This window comes from Nanorana parkeri, unplaced genomic scaffold (assembly GCF_000935625.1).
Source record: "Nanorana parkeri isolate BGI_ZX_2015 unplaced genomic scaffold, ASM93562v1 scaffold2, whole genome shotgun sequence".
NCBI classification, from domain to species: domain Eukaryota; kingdom Metazoa; phylum Chordata; class Amphibia; order Anura; family Dicroglossidae; genus Nanorana; species Nanorana parkeri.
Genome location: NW_017306270.1, coordinates 298,296 through 311,113, shown reverse-complemented (window position 1 = coordinate 311,113; position 12,818 = coordinate 298,296).

Here is a 12,818-nt window from a genome sequence, read left to right as displayed (position 1 = left end):
TTTACTTGATGGCAATATGGCACCAGTGGAATTCATTTCTGACCCATCTGACTTTAGTATAACTCGCCACAAAATGCTTTTCTGTCAGAAAGCACAATGCAACTCTGATGCTTTTTCATTACCTTGCATTGAAATATAATTTAGAACTGTCTGGACCCTTTTCTGTGTGGTCAAGCGTGTAACCACATCTAATAGGACGAAAGAAATGCATTGTAAATGCATGAAAAACTCACCTAAAATTTGCTTTCTTGACAAATGCCGTGTGGGAAATTAAACTGCATGGTGGAAGCCAAACAATATCCTTAAATCTCAGGGGCCTGTGCCTAACTGCACAGAAAACACAAGTAGATGTGTTGGAAAAACACATGCTTTTGAATGCACTAACCTGACTTCTAAAACTCCATACGTTTATAAAAAGGGATTCTTAGAGACAAAAATCTAAATGTTTTGTTTAAATAAACTTTCAGATTCAAAATGGACAATCCACAATAAGCCTGCATGAAAATCCATGTGATGGAAAGGAACTTCAGACAAATACATTTTGTAGCTTGCAGAATTATATGTCAATTATCTGTCCCTATCCAGGTCACAGATGTGCTTCAGCTTGGAAATATTAGAATGCAATGGTAAATTTATTCCTCGGGATCGTTTAAAGATATCTGCTCCTGTATGCTATCCCAAGAATTTTAAATTGGAACTAAACCTCCATTAAAAGCAGGTAGCTAGCAGGTATATTTTTCTGTTAAAGTGTAATTAAACTTTAAACTTTTATTCGCCATTTCAGCTGCTGACCTCAGCACCTTCCTTATATATAGTTTCTTCATTTTTGTGAAGTTTGCCTTTCTTCCAGTTTCAGCTGATCACATGATCATTGCCCAAGCTTTCCCGTTTTAAGGTGGCTACATTTCAGGGCGCCCGTGGAGCCACCCTTGTGTGTGCGCTCCCGGCTGGGACTAGAGACCTGTCTCCCTATGCTGTGTGTGGCAATACAAACAGCAGGCCGCATCTCTACTTCCATGCTCCCCCATCCTTTAAAGCTCAGAAATTGACTGTTGCTCAACACTGCGCTGTCCTTTGTTACCTCTTCCTTGTGAAGCACTTAGTACGTGCGCTCCCCCTAACCAGAAGTTCGGGAAGGTGGCGCTAAGAGAGCTGGAGTTAGCAGATTTGAAATTTCTAGACTGCTAGTGCTGGGGAAAAAGTATTAACAAATTGTTCCAATTGTTAACAAGTTGTTGTTTACTTGGATAATGTTTCTTTGGTCGAGATGAATTTGTTAAGGTAAAAGCGGAGCATTTAATATTACTTTAGTTTGTGCTGCCGTACTGCATAAGGCGACAGCACTGGGACCCCGTAAACAGACTCCCGGCTGCATTAAACTGGAAAATTTATTTTCTATGCTCCTCAGCTTCCTTTAGTGGCCATAATGCAGTACTTACCTGATAATATGTTCAACCTGGAATGTAAATTTGTTAATATCATTCATTTGCACATTTGCCTCCATTTGCACAGAATGAATGTACATGCAATTTCCCAAGGTGAATGGCTCTGCAAATTCAGACCATAATGGCTGACCAATTGCTAAAGAAGGGGTGGAGAGGTGGAGCGCAGACCTTGTGTCCCTGGAGAAGGACATACTTGCACATTATGGCAACTGTTTCAAGGACTCCCTGCAGATTCAGCGATAATATAACACCTTTAAATGTGTTACAAATGAGATGATCACCTTCTGGACCGACAGGGAGGTTAGGGGAGACAAGAAGCTGGGCTACACAGCAATGACTAAGAGATCTTTTCTTCGACTACTACAGCGCATGGTTCTTAAAGGATAAGTGTACTTATCCTTTCTGCCTTCACCCAAGATTAATAACTATCTATTTTCTTACAGCCGGGACAATGTTTACATCCTGCCCTCGAAGTCTTTATTGTCCCGATTACACCTATAGACTTCTATGGGGCTATCTGCCAAGACTGGAGATGCTTGGGAGATGGTCTTATAGAAAGTGTAAGAGTATTGACTGTGCAAGAGTAGTCAGCGCTGAGAATAGCTCACCTGCAGGATGTGAACATTGTGGAAGGCTGTATATTTGGAACACAGATAGGTATACAGTACACTGAGCCGGGGGGGAGTAGAAAGGATAAATGCACTTTAAGTCCTCTTCTGTTTCATAGTATTTGACCACAATCTTGTTCTTCACTGTTGCTTGTTTGTACTGCTAAATTGCCCAGGATATTGTCACATCCCTGGGCACTTGGAGGGGACTGAAGGCCTGCCTCCTCCCCACCGACTATGGACCCTGGCCTGAATTAAGGTTTTAAATTACCAGTTGGGTTAGTACTGTATCTAGTCCCGGACCTAACATCTGAACTTCTCTATGGAATTCTCATATGGGCTTATTTAGCGCTACGCCCAGCAGCTGTACCGCTGACCAGCGGAACCTATTACCAAACATATGGAACTTTTGGGCGGACATTTTGCGCGCCATGTACTGCTGGCACCACTAAGTCTGAACTGCTTCACCCACACAATAAGCTACCAGCAAAGATAACTACATCTACCTCCCTTGATTAACCTGCTGACATGATCACCTTGATAATCCTTTTATTGTTAACCTCTTTGATAATCCCTTTATTGGCAACCTTTTCAGCTATTTCCCAGAAAGGTTACTTTCATCAAAATAATGTATTCTTACCTAGAGGAGGTGGGATCGGTGAGCTATAAAATGTGTGTTGTTGCTCAATAAACTGTTCATACCTTTGTTCCCCTACACTGTGTCCCGACCAGTGACTGTGTGTGGTGTGCGGACAGAGATTCTGTTAGTCCCCGTTTTACCCTAAAATAGGTTCTGTCTGATGTGTAGGGTAATGCTTCTGTTATAGCCAAGTTATGTGCTAGTTAGTTCCAGTGCATAGAGAGCTAGCTCTGACGGCGTATCCAGTCGGGGGACAGGCGTTGCCGTCAGATATATACAAATCATGACACACATCGCAATAGTTTACATTCAAACTAATACTTTTGCAAACTGATTTCACCCACAGCTTTTCAGTGATCATTCTTCTAATCGGCTTCAAAATCTGCAATAAATGACACAATGTATCGAGAATTCCTCATATTTGAGATTGGTCTACTAGCGTCAAGTTAGTTTCCATAAGAGGCGTTCTCTCACTTTTTTTGCTGCCATATTCTATATATAGCCACTGCGCCACACCCTGCAACGCTTTATGGGGAACAGAAAAAGCACTGTTGAGGGAAGCACCAAATACCAAACACACTGCCAAACATGAAATCTATATTTATACCACAAAAAGTACTTTCAGATGCTTAAGAGCAGCAGATGACAGCTGAAACGTACGGAAAAATTAATATGGAAAGCTTTCTTTGAGTGTTCATTATGTGTTTGAAGAGACTCTGTCATGGGGAATAAAAACCCCAAACTGTTTAAGGTACAAAGTGAAGGCAACTGGAGGTGCATGTGTATACCTGAATCAACCTCCTAAACCCTCCTGTCAAGTCAAATGCTGGTCCCTTCTGACTGTCACAGCTTTGGGAGCACCTGATAATGCCAAAGTATGCCCAACCCTTCCTGACTTCTGCACTTTCCTATTAGCCAGTGAGGCTATCCATCAAAGATGGGCCAATAGGTGTGTGTGGGTACAGAGGTATTGGCAAGCTCAGACACTACCCAGAAATGGTAAAGCTTTGTCTGTTAGAATGACCCAAAATTGAGCTATTGTGGGGCGGAGGGGGTCTGAGTCTCTTTATGGAAAAAGAGACTAAAGTATAAGTGCACTTACCCTTAGTGGGGGCCTGATCTTCATTGTAGATCACGTATTTTGGGGGGGATTTTGGGAGAGTGGGGATAGGTAAGTATGCATATGGAATGAGCAGATTCGAGAGGGAGGGCCCACTAAGGTTAAAGTAGTATTAAACTCTTTAACTTTTTTCAATACAGCTAATCCTCGCTTACCGACTTACCTGCTTTGCGACCACTCGCACTTACGACCGTCCTCCGATCGACCTCCGACCTTGCGCGTCAGTGCGACGTGTCGCCGGTGGAAGTGATGTCCTCCGTTCTTCACTGCGGGTCCTGGTAAGTATTTAATTGCCCGATGTACAGTAAACTGTTTAGTACTGTACATCTGCAACGCTATACAGTACTGTACTAATGCAGTACTGTACTGTATAGAGTTCCTCACTTAACAACCAATCCGTTTAACAACCTGGTCGTAGGAACGGAACTTGGTCGTTAAGTGAGGAATAGCTGTAATGAATCCAGATCCAACAAATATACATGGCCCAGCTAAGCATTTTTGGGGCAAGAGACAGATCAGTCTCCACTAGCTGTCCATCTATTAGCTTGGAGTAGGGATAAGAGAGGAAGGAGCAGGGAACAGGAGAGAGGCTAGCCGTGTTGTGCCTGTGTGTTTGTGGAGATGCACACAGCTTACTAGCACACACAAGGGTGTCTCCATAGGACACTGCAAGGGAAAGGAGCCACTCTAAACCAGGATATCAGGACCAGTGTTCAAGAGACCAGCTGATTCTGCAGGAAGCTAACACTTTTAATCATCAAGAAGCAACATCCATTGTAAGTGATTTTATCAGTATTGGAAATTGATTATAACATTTTGACGTTAACACCACTTTAAGTGGGCTTTCACTTAAAAATATAGTGGCTTTTGTTTTACTATGTACAGGGACAACAAACAACTTTATACCTATGTCTTTCTTTGAATCACCTTGGGTAGAAGAGGATTACACAGTGGCTGCCCTTGACACAGGGAATCACCCTGCAGCTGCTGGCGGTGGCACTGCACAGCCCATGAGCTATGTGATGGCCAGCTGGATCTTTCTCTAGTAGTTCTCTTGCTCACCACCCTGCTGGTGATCAGCTTCCCCCTTGCTTCCCATCTCTGTCCATGGAGGCGTACCAATTTAGCTGGGGAGGAGATTGCATGTGCACTGCTCAACTCCTTCCACAGTCCAGGGGTGCAAGTCAGATTGTGCTGAAGAGGTAGGTCATGTGACATGTTCATTTGCATACCCCTTTATATGAGAAACTGGAGTTGGGCTTTAACATTAAAAGAATATAAAGAGGGCATATTTAGCAAGACAAAGACTAAGCATACATGATGTTTATCATCCGAAAATGTAAGCGTTTTGAATACGGTACAATGGTTGAGACTTAGAACATATGTCAGGTTATCATTGCAGTCTGCATCCCTGTTAGAGAGATTCGATGTCACCAGGAAAGAAAGTGAAGGAAAATACTTGTCACCAGAACAGCAATGGTGGCTAAATCTCCTAAGAGGAACAACTATTTAGGTGATAACTGCCTAAGAGGAGATTTGCTCTCACTCAACACTGTGTCCACAGGACAGGAAGTGAAAAAAATCTCCCAAGAGGTTATAACTAGGGATGCACCGATACCGTTTTTTTGGTATCGAGTACAGGTACCAATATTTTTTTTCTGGTACTTGCAGGTACCGAATACCGAATGTCCCTTTAAGGAAGCCAGGCAGCGTGTAAAGACTTGCCACCCAGCTTCCCGATTAGCAGGGAAGCCGTCTCCACGCTTCTCCTCACTAGGTGAGGAGAAAGCATGGAGCCGGCTTTCTGGCCAGGCAAGAAGTCGGGCGCCGTGTAATGACGCAACGCCCAGCTTCCTGATTGGCCAGGAAGCCGGCTCCATGCTCCCTTGTCATGAGGTGACGAGGGAGCATGAAGCCAGCTTCCCTGCCAATCAGGATGATTACACGCTGCCTGGCTTCCTGATTGGCCGGCTCCATGCTCTCTTGTCACTCGTACTCGATACGAGTACTCGCCCAAATACTTTGCATCGGCACCGATAACGATACTAGTATCGGTATGGGTGCATCCCTACTTTCAACCATTATCTACGCTCTCTAAAATGAAAAAAAGTTTTGGTTTTAGATATACTTTAACAAGGTAAAGGTGGGTTAATGGTGTTGTATGTGGAATTGTAGTAATTTGTACCTTTGCTGAACAAGCCCCCAACTCCAGCTAAAAAGTCAGATACAGGGAAATGAAATGAAGCTATGTAAGAGAGAAAATATAAACCTTTCATAGGTAAGCCTGCCCAATTATAACAATTAAATGTTCAGATTCTTGACTGATTCCCTCTAAGGGTGCCCGCTGCCGGCCTATTCATCAGATAAGCTGATGTTGCTCCATTTACAAGAAATGTATGTAAGGATCGTAAGTAAAAAATCTTCTCATAGAAATAGAATTATACAACACAGGCATTCATAAATCTGGAACAAGACAGGCATCCTCGCAACAAATTGAATTTATACTCAGAGCCTGACTGTAAGCTATATACTGTACTATATCATGCGGAGACAGCTACTGAACCTGAGACCCTGGAACAAGCCATTAATTGTCTTTAATAACATTTTAAATGTAGCTTTGATTTAATCTCTGTTTCTTGGTTATGTTTCATTTCTGCTTCAACCTGGAAAACTCCCAGAATATTTTTCTTAGTAAAACAGTTTGTAAAATGACAACAAAAGTTAATTTTAGAACACACTGTGCCACCTAACCTAAAATATTTAAAACTTTGTAATAATAATCTCCTTTGCTAAAGCTATTTAGTCCTATTTATGTGAGCTAGATGTGTACATTAATAGAGAGAATGTGTGTGTGTATGTATGTGTATATGTATGTATATATATATATGTATATACCGTATTTTTCGCTCCATAAGACGCACTTTTTTCCCCCCAAAAGGCGGGGGGATATGTGTGTGCGTCTTATGGAGTGAATCCCTATCGCCCGACGACCGAGACATGCAGTTTCGGGCGCTGGGCGTAGTTCTTTGTACATTTAGCCCTGCTAAAACAGAGCTAAATGTACAGTAGGAGCCACTGCTCGTTTAATAGGAGTGATCTAATGAGATCACTCGTATTAAAAACGAGCAGCGGCGGCGGCGATCGAGATCACTATAGAGCCCCTAGATAGAGCAGACAAAGAACGGGGCAAGAAGTATGTTACTGTCAGGATCACCAGGTGAAAACAAAGAAAAAAAGCCTGAAAAAAAGAAAACATATGCAGAGACCACTTCTAAGGACTGGTGAGCTACAATATGTTACATTTTTGTTCTTGGATTTTGGGTACTATTTAAAAGTGGGAAGATGAGCTAAGCTGGCTTTGAATTAGAGTTTGTTGCTTTCAGTCAGGACTAGACCCACAGAGTGACCATAGCCAAGCAAATATCTCACTGAAAACAATAAGCGGGAAGATATCTGCTTGTCCTCCAGGCAGTTTTTTGGGTGTCTATTCCACCAATATTCTTGTCTGATGGGAACAGTGGCGCACATATAACTCTTCTTCAATCATTTTACAAGAGCAGATTAAAAATAAAAGATGGCTCAGGCTCTTTTAAATGGGCAATACAGACAGTAGGCTCAGTTGAGTGAGCTACAAATCATGTCTCCCATAGTGATTGCTATTTCCAGCCATATGACTATTATTTTCAGCTCCCATCGGCCCTTATTACTAACAATAATAGAAACAGCTGGTATTGCAAAAAATTATCATTGCAGCTTAGTGAGATGAATCTAATACTTTTCATTTTAGCTTTTTTATGGGTCCCAATAGGATATTTATTGCTGTTGGTGTCCCCATTGAAGAGATTTAGGCCTCATTCACACTAGAAACGGCCAGCACATACAGCTCCGTGCACGGCCGTATCGGGCTGCTCCCGGGAAGGACAGGTGCTGCGTGTGATTAGTACGCAGCCCCTGTCCTTCTCTATGGGACTACGCGGCCGTACGCCCCTCGTACGCTGACAGGATGGATCATGTCTGCGTCCAAGCCAGGAAACACGCACCTACACTTGAGCTTAGCGTAGGGGGGCGTTTGGCCGCGTAGTCCCATAGAGAAGGACAGGGGCTGCATACTAATCACACGCAGCACCTGTCCTTCCCGTGAGCTACCCGATACGGCCGTGCAAGCAGCACGGAGCTGTACGTGCCGGCTGATTCCCGTGTGAATGGGGCCTTACCCTTACTAAAATAAAGAAACAATAGCCCCAGAGTTGACCACTCCACTGAAGAAATGTTCATGCAGAAGTTCTACAGGTCGCTGCCCACATCAGTCAGGGAGACTGTGATCTATAATGAAACAAAAAAAAAAACAGGGGGCGCCTTCCCTGGTGTAGATACATTTTTATTAAGCAAATAGCAAAAATAGAATGATGCTCACAAAAGAGCAGATAACAGAACCCCTGAGGAAGGAGTAGTGGACCCAGAAACGCATCAACCCTGGCATATTATGCTGTTACACAGGAACCATCATCTGTGCAGCTCTCACATGCTGCGATAGACTGAGGATCAACTTCTGACTTTGAAGGCTTTTTGGTATCTACTCTTTTGTGAGTATGATTGTATTTTTGCTATTTGCTTAATAAAAAATGTATCTACACCAGGGAAGGCGCCCCCTGTTTTGTTTCATCAGATTTACCCTTACTGCCTGTCTTAGAGACATGACAAGAGGTGATGGGAAAAATTCCATAACTAGAAGAAGCAAAGTGCAGAAAAATCCTGCTAGATGTTGTAACCATTTCCAGTTCTAACCAAAATGTGAAAAAAAAAGTTTTGACTTCCAATTTGATAATAAAAAGTGGAGTTAAAGTACCAAAAATAACATAGTACACTTCCTCCATAAGAATGATTTGTATAAGGTCAGGTACTCTGTGCTAAGATTATTATGAAGCTGAAATGACTTGTTGATCAGAAAAAAAAGCCTCACTTCCATTACCCAGCAACCCCTAGGCATTTTACAATCTCCATTAGCTCAGAGATCTTCACAAGCCTCAGCTAGCGAAACTAACACACTCCAGAAGAGCAGAGCAGAGATTTCCTTGTCTGATGAATTATGGAAAGCTTTCCATTCATACATTAAAACTCCATTTTCGGCAAGCACATTTCACAGTGAGTGAGACACTGGGGAAAAGAAGCTCCGCAGGAGAGAAAAGGAGAGGGTATCCGTCCAAAGCTGCCTCAGTCCATCACACACCGGTTCACATCTTCAATCATCATTGTAAATTAGTGTTCTACAGTCTGAGAAAGAACTGCAATAAGGGTAATTGCCGGCAGAATCTCAGCATTCTAGGCCGCACTGCAGATGTAGCCAAACCAATTTACACATCACTCAACGTTTTTCATAATCCCACCTTCCAAATGCATCAATCTAATGAATTGATGACCTCCATACATACAAATTACACTTTGGCTTTCACTAAATGGCACAGGAAGCATGCTGCATAATATAGTCTTCAGCTCTTTGCCATACAAGAAATCTAGATGTTCAAGTTCATGTGCACGTGTTCAGAAATTAAGTTAGTTGAGACTGGACTATTGAACAAAAAAGACATGGGCTATTATTCTTTCTAGAGAGCTCCGGGCCGGCCGTTTTTCTACTACGGCCGGCCCGGAGGCAGTTAAAGAGACACTACACTCAGGAGGTAAATCTTGAAAATGCATTTAAGTAACTTAACTATTAGCAAAAATGTATCTTATTTGTGTATCACAATTCATCATTGAATTGGTGCTGACACTGTCCTTCCTTCTGGAGGGTGGCTACTTTTGTTCCCTATGGTCACATTTAGTATTGAGATTGTAGTCCATCGCAGGAGTGAGATTGGTGGCTACTTTACAACACACACAGGAACCATGAGGAACAAAAGTAGCTCCCCTCCAGAAGGAAGGACAGTGTCACCATGAATTCAGAATTCAGCTGCTCCAGTTGTTGTCTGCTCCAGTTTTGATCATTTCCCCTCTATGAGGAGAGACCTCTAATCCCAGACACTCCAGGCAAAGGGTCTTAGATAGAAGTAAAGCTAAATGGGTAGGGGGGTATTCTAAATCTTTCATTAATAAGCCTACACAATTATAATAATTTAGGAATTATTATTTAGATTCTTGCATAAGCTCAATCATAACACTTCAAAGCTAAATGTTTGGCAATGAAATAAATTCACTATCTGCTTCCCCCTTTTAATTTAGACTAGATTTTTTTCCCTGTGTAGTCCTGTGGATACTGTATTCAGTGGTGTATTTTGGTTTTGTGCTGCCCTAGACAAGACTAAACTCCCCACCCCATCCTGTTTAGGACATTTTGCGCAACGTGTCAGTCACTGGATACAGCAAACACAGGTTCTCAGGAGAGCTGTGCATGGTCTCAGGTGGGCTGTACGGGGTCTCAGGAGAGCTGTGCAGGGCTTATGGTGGGCTGTGTGGAGTCTATGGTGGCCTGTGCAAGGTCTCAGGAGGACTGTGCATAGTCCCTTTCCCTGCATACGTGTGCTGCTCCTCTTACCTGCAGCTTGAAGTGCCATCAGTACCAACAGAATTAATTGCAGTCCCCAGCCTGCTTCCGGGACATGCCGCCATCAGATCACATGCTATGGCCAGCCCCAAGCCCCCCGCATCTTCTCCTCCACCTCCTGTACAAAGCCAGCTGGACCGCAACTCACTGGGCCCTCCCCTCCACGGAGGAGCTCTCTAATTAGGCAGCCGAACTTGCACACAAAAACAAGCTGCAGTGGTCACCATAACAAGAAATGGCTTAGGAGAAGCTGTGTCTAAGACTGAAATATCTCCTCTTTTCTTGCCATAAAGATAAAATAACTTTCACTGGGAAACTTAATACTTGGTAACCCAGGACACCTATGCATAGCGCTTTATACTTTGGTGCACGGCGTTCAGCTTTAAAGGACCCTTCAGCTTCAGTGTTAAAGTTTTGAAGATCTTACTTAGAGTGCTGATTTAGCATCTGCAAGCATATCACAGGCACCTCATTCTATGTTTCCCTCAATCTGTATTATTAAGCCACCTGTCTAAAATAAAAATAAAAAAACAGAAGCCATATTTTAATTTTAACATGTTTTCTGTTCGATGTAAAAAATTACTGATACCGATTCAAATAAATCCTTGATGCACAGCCAAAGCTTCCCCTTATTTTGCTATTATTATTATAGTAACATAGTAGGTTAGGTAAGGTGTGTGTGTGTGTCTGTATATTCTTGGCTCTAGTAGTTCCCATATACTTGTATATTTAAAGACTCAAGGAGCTCATCTAAAGGTTTCTTGAATTTATCTATGCTATCAGCAGATACTACTGACTGTGGTCTGTGGTCTGTGGCCTCCCTTCTAACCTCTTTTTGTGTCCTCGTGTCCTTAATATAGTTCTTGGTGTAAACATCTTGTCTCTAATATTGTGGTCCCAATGAATGATTTTGAAAATTGCAATTAGCACTTGCAATTGCAATTGCTTAAGCACGTAAGGCTATCAATCTCATTTCATGGCTGAGACAAAGGTGCAGGAGATGGGAGAAGGAAGGTCAAAGCCTCAACACAGAACCAATTGTAAATATTTACATAATAGGGTTCCCAAATAATGGGGGAGATCTGAATGCTCTGAAGATGAATGGAGCCTCAGCCATTTTTGCCAAGGTGTAGTGGTTTGTGCAGAATGTCCCACCATGATGTACAAGAGGAAAAAGTTAACAAAGTTCTTACTAATACCAGTTTATACATTTGGCCCACAGGAACTAATTTATAAAAAGTAGAGGTGAGAGAAGTGTTTATGAGCACATAGTTACCAACTGTGATATTTTTGTGACAATTAGGAAATGAAAACTAACACTTTTTTAAAAATACATATGGAGGAAGTGTTGGCTAGTTACAGATTCCCTTTTGCTTGTATTCACAAACAGTAAAATAACCTCTGTGCTGGCTATATGCTTGGTCAATTTTCTGTTAATATTAATCTTATTCAACCAATATTCACAAAAACAACCAAAGAGGTCACGGAACAATCAATGGTTTCTATCAAAACAGTTGGCAAGTAGGCTGATTGATCCATTTTTTTCCCTTAGAAACTGTTTGAAAATATATACTCTTATGAATGGCGCTAATTAGGTTTTGCTCAGCAGAAATTTAAAAAAAAGGTGCCCAGCAGTTCCTCCATAAGGCTGCATCATACTGCTGATTCTGCCGATCTGCCTAGTGGACATCACTTGATCTCTGGCTGACAGACTAACATTTTGCAGGTTTGGCCAGTGAGGGAGAAACAGCATAGGAGAAAATAAGTTGACTCTTTGGGAGCCTTTTTATAGTGGACAGCGCATACTGCTATCCATTAGATACTCCAGTATTACTCCACATCATGACCTGCATTTTTCCACCCATTCATATAATGCAGAGAGAAGTTAGTGACCGAAGGACAAAAAAAAGTCACTACATGGATTTAGCTAAGCAAAACAGGTAAGGGCCTTCCACTGGATAATCACAAGGCTCAGCAACGATATGTTTCCAAAAACGAGGTCAGCTGCCTACCTGAATATACTGAATGACCAGGTTTTTCCATCATTTTTTTTCTTCCCTGATGGCACATTGGGTATATTCCAAGATGACAATGCCAGGATTCATTGGGCTGAGATTGTGAAAGAGTGGTTCAGGGAGCATGAGACATCATTGTCACACATAGATTCAGCCACCAGAGTCCAGACCTTAACCCCATTGAGAATCTTTGGCATGTCCTGGAGAAGACTTTGCACAGTGGTCCGACTCTCCCATCATCACTACAAGATCTTGGTGAAAAATGAATGTAACTCTGGATGGAAATAAATACTGTAACATTGCATGATCTTATAGAAACGATGCCAAGGGGAATGTGTTCCGTAATCAAAGCTAAAGGAGGTGTGTCACTTTCTTATTGCCAACAAGTGAGACTTGTTGTTTTGCCTGAAGACGGAACTGTGTGGTTCCAAAAGGTCACTTGACAATGTGAC